An 11,382-nucleotide genomic window follows, 5' to 3' on the forward strand; every position below is an offset into this window, starting at 1 on the left:
CATGGTAGGTCAACCACAAAATGTTTTTTCAGCTTGGGCTACAATGAGATTTAACGATGGAGAAGTGGATTTAGTGACCTGATCTTTGCACTGCAAAAACATAAAATCTTACAGAGTAATTTTGGTCTATTTTCTAGGCCAAATGTTATTAATGCTTACTACACTTGAAATAAGATAAAACTAACTTAAAAGTAAATTTTCAGCAAGATACAAGAGCTTTTTATAAGGCAATGCTTCCTTAATGTAAAATGTTTTTGTTCTGTTGGCAGATTGATTATTTCACTTGATGGGAAAAATGTTTTGCTAGAAGTGAAATAATCTGCCAATGAAACATATTTTTCAGCAATATTAAGAAATTATGTACTTAAAACAAGCTCATATATTTTGCTGGGAAGCAAAATATATGGAAATTGCTAGTTAGGCAAAACTAACTAGCAAGTTAGTTTTGCCTTATTTCAAGATTACTAAGATATTTGCACTAGAAACTACCTCAAAATTACTTGGTAAGCTAGTTACCTAGCAACCCAAGCAGAGTTCAAGTACAAACTTAAAACTCCAGGCAGTCAGATTTAAGCAATATTTGAAAACTGCCTATTTCCCAGGCTTTCTGGATTTTTGTTTGGGCAGTTTTTCTTAGTTTGTTCTTTTTGTTAGCTGCAGTAAAAAAAAGAAAAAACTTTTGTACGGCACCACCTAGAGGACATAGAGATGCTTTTATTCTTTTGTGTTACCTGGCAATAAATTAGCAAACACATCCTGATCTATTTTGCATACAGTCACAAATGTTAGTTTAAAATTAAATCAGTGAAAACATGTTTATACATTTTTAACTCTTTGGTGCAAAAACTGATTGAAAATCGATTTATTTTCCATGTTTATGTCTGTTTTGCTGAGATGGACCTGCACATGAAAACGCCCCTTTAGTAACCATACAGACTACCAACACTAAAGAGACACAATCAAACTGTCAGATGACTTTATTACCCCGTAATAATAACTCAGAAATAGTACAAGTACTTCGGATGTATTTTTTCTTACATAAAGTTTCTGTTTCTATGTTAGAAGGAATGTAAAGCCCATGTTTAGCCTGTTTTCCTTTTGTATTTTGCACATAGGTTTGTTGTGCATTTCTATCCAAAGAAAAAGATATAAAACTTCAGATATCAAGATATTAATATACATTGGAATCTTAAAAAAGCCTTATTTTATAGCAGAAATTACAGCGGCCATCATAAGAAAGACTTTCGGTTATGCCGCGTAAACCAATCAGTACATTGTGGCAAGAGAACGCAAAACCTATTGTGAAAAAAAAACATCCTCCATGTCCCCTAGGGGGCTCCGTACTTTTGTTTGTGTGATTTTTGTTGCACCTGTTGAGTTTTTGCAGCCTGACAACAGAAGAACGTCAGTGTGTGTTTATGTCTGTCATTGAGTCAAGTGTGTTTTGTGGTCCCATATTCCCACACATGCTTAACGTCTGTCTGTCTGGATGTTTTGTCCCCACTCTCTCTCTCTCTCTCTCTCACACACACACACACACACACAGTCTGACTGTAACGGTGCTGCTGAAGGTCAGATGAAATTGACCGCTCCCGAGCTTTGGCCGCCGGTATCGACTACAAATAAGATACCGTCTTAATCAAAGTGATGTGGGTCTGAGCTCCACACACACATTCACACACATCGTTATGTTCAGTCATGCAGCATCACTGCCAGCTGCATGCACTTAGGTGAAATAAAAACATGCAAATAATGACGACTAAAAGCTGTTTTTCACTCCTCTCTGATATCATCTCCTTTAGGGTCCTCTGCTGAGACTACTTTGTATTTCCAAGATGTTTTCAATTAATCCTTCGTTGCCATTCTTCCTGTCCGCTGCCCACCGTCTCTCCTGGCGCCCTCCCACTGCGCCCAGTTTCAGAAAATAAGTTTAATGTGCATCAGAAAAGCCACCTGTCCTTGTCTCTGCTCGCTAACTTCCATCTTCCACCCTTCGTCCACGTTCCTTCATCCTGTCGAGGGGAATGTGTTTTTTAACCTTGACTCCAGGTGTTGGTGGCAGAATGGGGCATTATTTGTCACCATAAATAGCAGTTAGCCCGCGACAGCAACTCAGCAGGAAAAACCCTGGTGCACCGCATGCAAGCGCAGCCCAAGATACTTCATTAATCTTGCTGTCACTTCAGTGACGCTTTTCATTAGTTATAGGGCTATCTGATCAACAGGGACACTCTTGACTTTTTTTTCACAAAACAAATAGAGGAAATGGGGAGAAGAGAAGCTGGAAAAAATGGAGGTGAGTGCTAAAAACTATAATCTACCAAAGACATCTGATTGTCTTTCTCTTAAAATTTAAATAAAGCTGCTGATCCCCTGAAAAGAAACAGGTCCTAACCAAGTTCAGTAAACATGCATATTTTCCTCAGGAATGCGTCCAGTAAAGAAATGTTGCATGTTATTCCTTTTACATGCAATCCATAGCAGCGCCGCCACAGTGGAACAATTTTATTTACAAAATTAAACCTGGAGATGTACGTATTATTAATTCACTGCAGTACGCCGCAGAAAAAGCAAAAACAACACACAAAAACCCATTGAAGAACAACTCAAAGCCACTCATATTGTTTTTTTGTCGCTTTGCTAAGCTACACACAAACATAGACATAATAGTCAACTAATCTAGTAATTGATTACTCTAAATCATGCTGAAAAAACAACATACTCACAGCAGTACTCAAGCCAAAATAAACATTTTGCATTTAACATAAAAAAACAAACAAAAAACTAAATTTACCTAAAATTACAAGAGACAGAAGTACAATACTGCAAAAAACAAAAAATCTTACCAAATAATTTTGATCTAGTTTCTAGTAGAAACATCTTAGTACACTTAAAATAAGACAAAACTATGCCATAAGTAACTTTTCAGCAAGATATGGGAGCTTATTTAGAGTAAATAATTTCTTACTATTGATGAAAAATGATTAGTTTCATTGGCAGATTATTTCACTTATATCATGGGAAAATGTCTTAATATAAATAAAATTATCTGCTAGTGTTGCAAGTGACTTTTTCATCAATATTAAGGGATAATTAACTTAAAATAAGCTTCTACATCTTTCTAAAAAAGTTACTTGTTTTTGTTGTGTTTTACTTCAACTGAACTGAGATATTGGCACTAGAAACTAGACCAAAATTACTTGCAAATGTTTTGTGGTTTTGCAGTGACTAAATTGCTTTTTGGACATTTTGTTGTCTGTATTTACGCATGTGGGGGATTTTCACATACTTTACCAGAATTGCCACCCTGCCAAGGCCTCTTGTTGTTGATCAACAATTACACAACTTGTACTGCGTAATCCAGCCATGGGATTGCTTATTATGCATTAGGAACCAGAGATCCACAACTACACTTTTAAAGGAAAACTCCTGCTCTTTTTTGTAATATATACCATTGTTTTGAGCAAAGAACACCCACTAGTGACACTCCGTCCTGATTTGGACACTATCACTCCACTACTGATGCTTTCTAATATGTCACTTAATCATTCCAAGCGCCATGATGGACGTCGGAAGTGAGGGACGACAGTATTTAACAAAGCGACTGAAATTGCTTTCCCAAGGTTTTTTGCCAGTTTATTCATGGCTTCTACTTGTTGGAGTAGAGCTAATTTGTCTGTGAACGCAACACACCTGGTTGGGTTCATAGACGGTGGTATTTACAACAGTTGGAAATAGCTAGCTTAGAAGCCGACCCATACCTCCTCCCTCCTGACGTGTTCATCAAATTACCGTCTGTACCTGAATTCACACCACATGATTTATGTCACTGTGTCATAAACAGCGTTTCCTTTTACATCGGAGCAACATTAAAAACGTACAAAAGACGAGATGCTAACCAGTTATTTCCGTACATGCTAGGCTACATGACGGCGCAGCACTGTCTCCATGGTAACTAATGATTAGACACGTACCTTCTTCATAATACGATATTTGATATCTTTTCTGATAATATAAATTTATTTATAAAGTCTATGAACGTTAATCTTCTTACCTTGTAAAAAGCGAATCCGTGGTTACACCGAGGGCAGCCAGTCATTAATATTTAGGGCTGCTGTCCATCGCTGAGGATCTTTCTTTCCTCATTAAAAGTTATAAAATGACAAGTTTGGTTTGCATGCTTGTCTGTTTGTGCAGCCGACCGCGCAGCACCTATGACCATTTTTTAAGTGAAATCAACAAAATAAAAGCGACATTAGGCTACAGATGTCTGTTTTTAGATTAGCTATAGAGGGGCGCATTGGTTGTTACGTCCGTCACGGCGCAGGGGGCGGGGTTCTGGGGTGCGTGACGTCACGTGGAAAGGGCGAATATCTTTATAAAATTCAAATTCAAAAATACTTTATTAACCCCAAAAGAAATTAAGTGTTGTTGTAACTCAATAATTAAGATTTTTCAAAGAGTTATTGTAGAAAGTGATGACTGTTGGCAAGAAAGATCTCCTGTAGCAGTTTGTACTGCACTAAATCTGAGGAAGCCTCTGACTGAAGATGATCTACCTTCCAAAGACAGTCTTGTGAAGAGGATGGTCAGGGTTGTCCATAATTTTCTTTACTTTATTAACAATCTTTCTTTGCATAATAATCTCCAGAGGTTCCACAGTCATCCCCAGAACAGGACCAGAACAGAACTAGCCTTCTTTTATCAGGCTGTTGAGCCTCCTCAGGTCCCTGGCTCTGCCCCAACAGATGACGCTCTCAACAACAGACTTATAGAAGATCTGCAGTATATTTAACCCTTGTGTTCAAACAACCGGTGTAATGGATGTAAAAGGCGTTAAAGTGAAGAGTTCGATTGAATCCACTCAGCATGTTGTAACTCCGATATCTGTTTCCAATTACAAGATTTCACTGGGGGGAAAAAAACTGGTGGTGGATGTTGCAACTGTTTCAGGAACACTTTGATCCTCTCTGCTGAGAAATTAAATGGTGGGAGGGGGGAAAAAGTTATGGAGAGAAGAGTGGATCAACAGTTTTGAACCACAGCCGAGCGTGAAGCTGCAGTATTTTCAGCCACATTACCTGAAATCCCATTTCTATTTCAATCTAACGCCAACTCCAAATGATTCTCCTGCAGTTTTAGTTTATTCCTCCACTGCCACAGGCTTTCAGACGCCTCAGCATGGCAAAAAAGAAAAAAGAAAGGACTAGTCGATAGCTTTTGTCAACGTCCTTCAAAATAAAACGCCTTTCAAATGTGTTTTCGAATGACTCATCATTGGAACTGGAAACAGTTATGTTCTTCACCTTAATTCCCCCTTTTTCTGTAAGTACTGCCTCTTGTTCTAGATGGTAGATCAGATTTCACAATAAAAGCCCCCAAAAATACCCCTTGTTTAGTCAGTCCTGTTCCCTGCAGGTATGAGCGGTTATCTGCCGCCCGTTTCGCCGCTCATTCAGTGATGCAAAACACGTGGAGAGGAAATGGTGGGAAACCAGACTCGATTCCAGAAGGCTTAGTGGGAGAAAAACAGGCCGCAATGCCTCCAGAGGACATGAAGGTGGGTTACACGCAAGCCACATTTGACATTGTACAGTTTTATGTAGCAACACAGTTCATAAACGCTCCACAATCATCAGCCAGCAGCGTAACTCTGCACTCTACAAGCGTTCAGTCGAGCCAACCAGAGTTCTGTCTTGTTTCCACTTTCTCCTCACAAGTGACTCACGATGACTCTTGTAGCCCAAAGAAATAAAAATGAAATGATTCTTTTTATTAAATGCTGATTTTATTTTTTTCTGTTGTCATTTCGTTGCAGCTCCCTTGTGTGGCAGCAAAAAGATGTTAACAACATACTGCATTTCACTTGTCCTGACAGGGTGGAGTACATGGCACGGATAGTTTATTAGCTCTGCTGCTTAAAAATAACTGAACCTGGACAAAGAAATATTCTAGTTAAACTCGATCCATGCCTGAAAAGGGAAACACCGAAGTGGCCGTGTTCTTTCCTTTTATGGTTTCTTGTAATGTAAAATATCGTAGGTAGTTCCCCAAATATCAAGGAAAAACGGTTCATGTTCCTGTAATTTATATTCTGTTTGATTTATCCACAGATGTGCTTTAAAAGTGACCTATGACGCTTATAGGAACAGGTTGGGATAAATTCATGGCAGTGTTTCTCAAACCTTTTCAGGCTGATGATCATAATTTTTTAAAAACACACCATTTTTAATTTTGTAATAGTTGTTTTTCTAATTTAGCTTGTAAAAAGAACTAGAATAACACTAGATTTTTTTTGTTTTATCTTGTTTTATTTTGAAATGTTAACACTGATTCAGACACTCATCGCCAGTTAACGCAAATACGTCTGAGTTTTTCACAGGTTTGTTTGAAAAGCCACTTTTTTGTGACAAATTAAATCTTTACACTAAAGATTCTCTTTGCTTGATATCAAAGGGTAACAAAAATAAAAAACTGAACGAATCTTTAACAGCAATGTGTCATGCATGGATCGACAGCAAGCACTTGTTCACTACATTCAAGCTGACCAAGAAGATAGCGGTGCTCTGAGAAATCCTTGGTAAAAGCGTTTGGAGGAGGCCGGGCACGCTTGGAAGAATTGATCTGTCCATCACCGTCATGAGCGAATCTCAACTACTCAGACAAATGAAGCCCTCCAAGTTGCTCTGAGTACGGGTTGAAATTGTTTTCAGAGCTAAATCTGGCTCTGCCTGACAGTATAAATGCAGATTGCTAAGAACATTTCTGTTTTGGTCACAAACTGATTTATTAGACACTTTGTTGGGTCGGCTTTGATTGATTGTGCGGCTCCTTCCACCAGAGCCTGTCCTGAAAAGGATCGTTCATTTCACTTTTTTTGTTTTGTTTTCCATGTTGCCTCGTTTGGAGTAGTTTTGATCCTCTGAGCAATTTCAGTTTGGAGAATCGGGGTGTAATGGTGCATTCAGTTTACCTCAGAAATCGGAGATTTTGTCTCGGGAAAAACATCACATCAGAGTTTTAAGGTTTTAGTCCAAAAAAAAGTTGGAAAATGAGGTGAATTTTTGTTAACCAGATTCTATATCGCAGAATATTATTGATAATGTTTTGCAATTATTAATAAGTGTTCTGTTAGCACATGTGGTAGATTAGCACATGTGGCTAATCTAACACATGTGCAAAAATTTCCAGTTGTAAACAATAACACGCAGAAAATTATGCATAAATACTATCCAGCTAATCACAACCTGTTAAACTCAAAAAGGATATTAACGTAAAATGTTCACGATGTGACTCTCTTTGGCTTTGCTTTGCTATTAACCGAAATGTCTGTTGGTTTATAATTAATAGTATTTATAAAGATTTGGTTTTATGTTGGGACAATATTGTCTTTGGTTTTCACAATTATTCAAGAACAAGAAAAGAAGAAAATATATATATTTTTTATTAAATTGTTTTTATATTCACAACTTCTGTAGAAAGATTAATTGCTTTGTGACTTTTAAAATTGACCTATTTCAAAATTGACCTATTTCACCACTTTCAGTTTCTCATTCTCAATAGATAACAATAAAATTAAAACATTTTAGTATTATCTAACTTCGTTTTATATGTATGATGTTGTAATAACCCTTGTTACAACTTTTATATGGTTTACTGCTCTTTGTATACTTGTATGTTGTTCTTTAATAAAACATAAAAATTAAAACTGCGCTTTCCCGCTCTTTCTCTCAGTTGTTGCGAGCGTTGCCATGGCGACTGGTGAGCGCTGTTCGATAGCCGTTACTGTGAAGCGGGAGAAGCTACTGGCGGCTAATGGCCGCTCTCGCTGCTCGCTCAGGACAGACCTGAGCTCAGGACAGACAGGCTGCCTTCGTTGCCTCCAACAACACAGAAAAATAGTCACTAGCTTTATCACTAGTTGTTTTGGGAGAAAAAAGTCACTAAAGGAGTCGGAAAAATCGCACAATATGGCAACAAAGTGGATAAGGTGTCGCCGTGATAACCATGGACATGAATACGGCGATAACTCCCTCCGTTCATCCCCACACTGGGTCGCGTCTTTGGGCTCCGGACACTTTGCAGGAACTTTCCAAAATTTGTGATTTTTAGCTTTCAGAGGAGGATTAGTTTCACTTTGAACCCCACTATTTTTCTTACTGTAAGTTATATTTTGTTCAAATTGTCGTAGTTTTAAATTATAAATGTGTGGCATGTCTCATTGCCCTCTGAGAAGAGTTTTTCCGCTCTGTAATTCTGCTGCAGATATATTCAAATCTGTGCATTTTATTGAATTTCATTTGGATTTAAGAGGGGTGTCCCGTCTGCTGTAACAATAAAGGACTTAAAGAGAAATAGTTGGACAAAAGCATTGAATATAGAAAATAACAAGGGCAGAAACCGAAGCTTTTTTCATCGTTTCACCTGATTGCTTTTATTACAGACTGGGAAAACGTAAATTACACTGAATGTCCTGTCAGTGAACTCCTCACTTCATGTTCTACAATAAGACTATTTTCAGAGAGTCTGGTAACCTTGAACTGAGAAAAAAAATCACGCAGGCCAAGCAGCTAACATCATGAAAGTCATGCTCCAACAATAAAACCAATTCCAGATTTACTCTGCCGCTTTGGCTGTTTGATTCTCCCTCCAGCTTCTCCCCGTGTCTCTTCAGTCTCAGTCTTCCTCTTTCTTTTACACTTTATCTGTCTGTACAGCTTGTAAAGGCACAGAGCCTAAGAGAGATGAGTCGACGTATTGATCTTTTGGGGAGGATGCCTTGCTGCAGTCTAACAAACACAAATTGATGTCAAAAGCTCATCACTCGAGTAAAAGACAAGTCTGCTTCCTCTCAAAGAGATCAGACGGAGGAGACATTAACCAACATGCTTAAACACAAACGGGCATTAAAGTTTAAAGATTCCTTCTTTTAAAGGAAAGAGCTTTCTTATCTCAACAAAGCAGAGCTGCTTTTATTTGATTGTAGCTCTCCTTATGTTCATACATAACAGCGACAGGCAACTAATGAAGAACGTGTTAAAAGCAAATTATTCGCAATGAAATCACTGCAAGACGAGAAAGTGGAGTCAAAACAAGGGCTGAGCAATTTCCGCAAAGAACACAGGAAGTCTGACGGATGCAGGAATGATGTGATCTAAGACAACAGGCGTTTCAAATGAATTTTAGTTAATTTGCACTTCCACTGCCAGCGCTTGTCATTCCCTAAAATACAGCGGGGATTATTCACTACCCACTCCCTGTTTGAGATGTCGGATCGGGGGGAGACGTTTGAGACTTTTCCTCTGCCAAACTTTAAAAGTTCCAAGTTTTAACGGAGTCTAATTGAACACCGATGTGCTGCTGACTTCCCAGCGACCTCCGCCTTTCATCCAGTCTCTTTTAAAAAGCCATTGCCGGTTGTAAATCACGAAAACGGCAACGTGAGCAGGAGATGGCAACTATCTAAACAGGAAGAGTAAACTGTGGTTTTTAAAGTGGGGTCTGCTGTTTTGCAACCGATGCAGCTGCAAACAGAAATGTATCCATCCAGACATCGATGCATAAGGTTATATTAATTAAGATAAAATTAATAATACCTATGAAAGTAGGTGAGATATCTGTTCATTTAATCTACAATCCAAATAAGAGCATTCTTACTCCAGATGACGAGTGTCGTGGTTGGTGCGGCGCTAAAATAGTCAAACCTCAAAGGATCGTCAATGACGCTGTTCTACATCCTGTTTAAGTTCTGACTGGTTTTTGTTTAAGCTGTGTTTTGGACGACTTAAAACATAATTAAACCTGCCAGGAAAAGGGCTTTTCTGAGGGATTTAGTCAGAACAGTGGGTGAAAACAAACCTTGAAGAGGAAGCAGTCAGCCAAACTGTAAGGCGGTTAGGTCAGTGTGTACCTGGCATTTATTGGAAAACCGACTGCTGAGTAGGACAGAGCAAATGACAGCTGAGACAAAGTCTTAAATTAAAGGATTTTATGGGTTACCATAAGGAGTTCAAGATAATCAATAAAATCTAAAAGCTTTATCTGAGCTTGTCTTGTGAAGACACACACACACACACACACACATATATATATATATATATATGTCTAGTAATCTGTACTACCCAGAAGTCCTCAAGTCGCAGTTTTAGCTTCATCCTGTAAATAAGAATAAAGGTGAAAAAAATTGTATTAGCACCTTTTCCATTTATTTTTAATCTGTAAATCTCAATCTAATCAGCAGACTAGTTCTTTATTGTGTTGATATTAAGTCAAGCAGAAAGTCCTGAACTTTTCAAAGTATTTTTACTTTGAAAAAAGTTGTTTTTTTCAAAGTCTTAGCCATAATACTAATACTTTGAAAAAAACCATGTTCTTCACTTTTTTAAGTGAAGAACACGGCGTTCTTCACTTAAAGAACACTATGCTGTAACATTTTAGGCAGTAAATGTTTTATTTTCTTATTTAAAAAAGCAATTGATTTATTTAGTTACATTTTTTAACTTTTTTACCAGATAAAATCTTGGTGATCATCAAGATTTTATGTGATCTTCGTTGTGTCTTTGTCATTGTTGGGTTAATAACATGATGTGAGGCCTGAAGTACTTTAGATGCTTTACTCCATATTTTCATGACTTTTTCAATGTTATTGTTTTAATAGATGTTAATAATTTTCTTCAGATCACACAATTACCTTCTGCTTTTTGAGATCCTTCAGCTTCATGTTGTCAGATTCACATTTTATCTAAGGTGTAATGTAAAATATTTTTTTAGCTCTACATCACATTATAATGTTTTTCCATCATCATAAAGAAATATGGAGTGTTGCTATGATTCTTTCATGCATGTTGGAGAAATATTTTAATCTCCATGGCAACCATTCAGCAGGGTGAAATTAGCCCCGCCTTCAAGGATAAAGCTCCTCCTCCGAGCTGCAGTTTCCAAGCTGCTGTCTCACAGATTAACCCTCCCCTTCAACTCGCCCAGCTCCTTCAAACTAGCCAGAAGCAATTAGCAAACACCTGGTAAAACTGCGCATCAGCTGATCTCATTTATCGTAGCTACTTCTTAGTGAAACATTTAAAAATGGTAAGAACATTTTTAAAGGGTTACTAGAGAAGCCATGTTGTGAAGGGATAGTTTCAGAAAGAGCAGGAGTTTCTAAAGAGACAGAAGCTTTAAATTAAAAATTCAAATCTCTTTTAAGTCATATTTGAAATATACAGCGTTTTTACAACGACTGAAGGTAACATAGTTACTTGGTGTTGTTACAAAATGGCAGTATGTGACTGGAAAACACATAATACTTACCATTTAATAATTATTTTGAGAAGACATGGTATTACTTTTACATCAGAATAGGTTGGGCTAGATTCCCTTCTTTGA

General features: G+C 37.7%; 1 protein-coding gene across 1 annotated transcript in view; it reads right to left on the reverse strand.

The window, feature by feature from the left end:
* Positions 1-4,322, reverse strand: part of LOC106961155 (zinc finger protein 385D-like) — a 66,889-nt gene extending 62,567 nt beyond the window's left edge. Inside the window, exon 1 of the mRNA XM_015054693.1 lies at positions 4,055-4,322. The gene's annotated coding sequence lies outside the window, so the exon portion shown is untranslated. The remainder of the gene's footprint in view (positions 1-4,054) is intronic.
* Positions 4,323-11,382: the final 7,060 nt, after the last annotated feature.

Source organism: Poecilia latipinna, unplaced genomic scaffold, assembly GCF_001443285.1.
Source record: "Poecilia latipinna isolate Pla-1442-1.1 unplaced genomic scaffold, P_latipinna-1.0 Scaffold1271, whole genome shotgun sequence".
Lineage (NCBI taxonomy): Eukaryota > Metazoa > Chordata > Actinopteri > Cyprinodontiformes > Poeciliidae > Poecilia > Poecilia latipinna.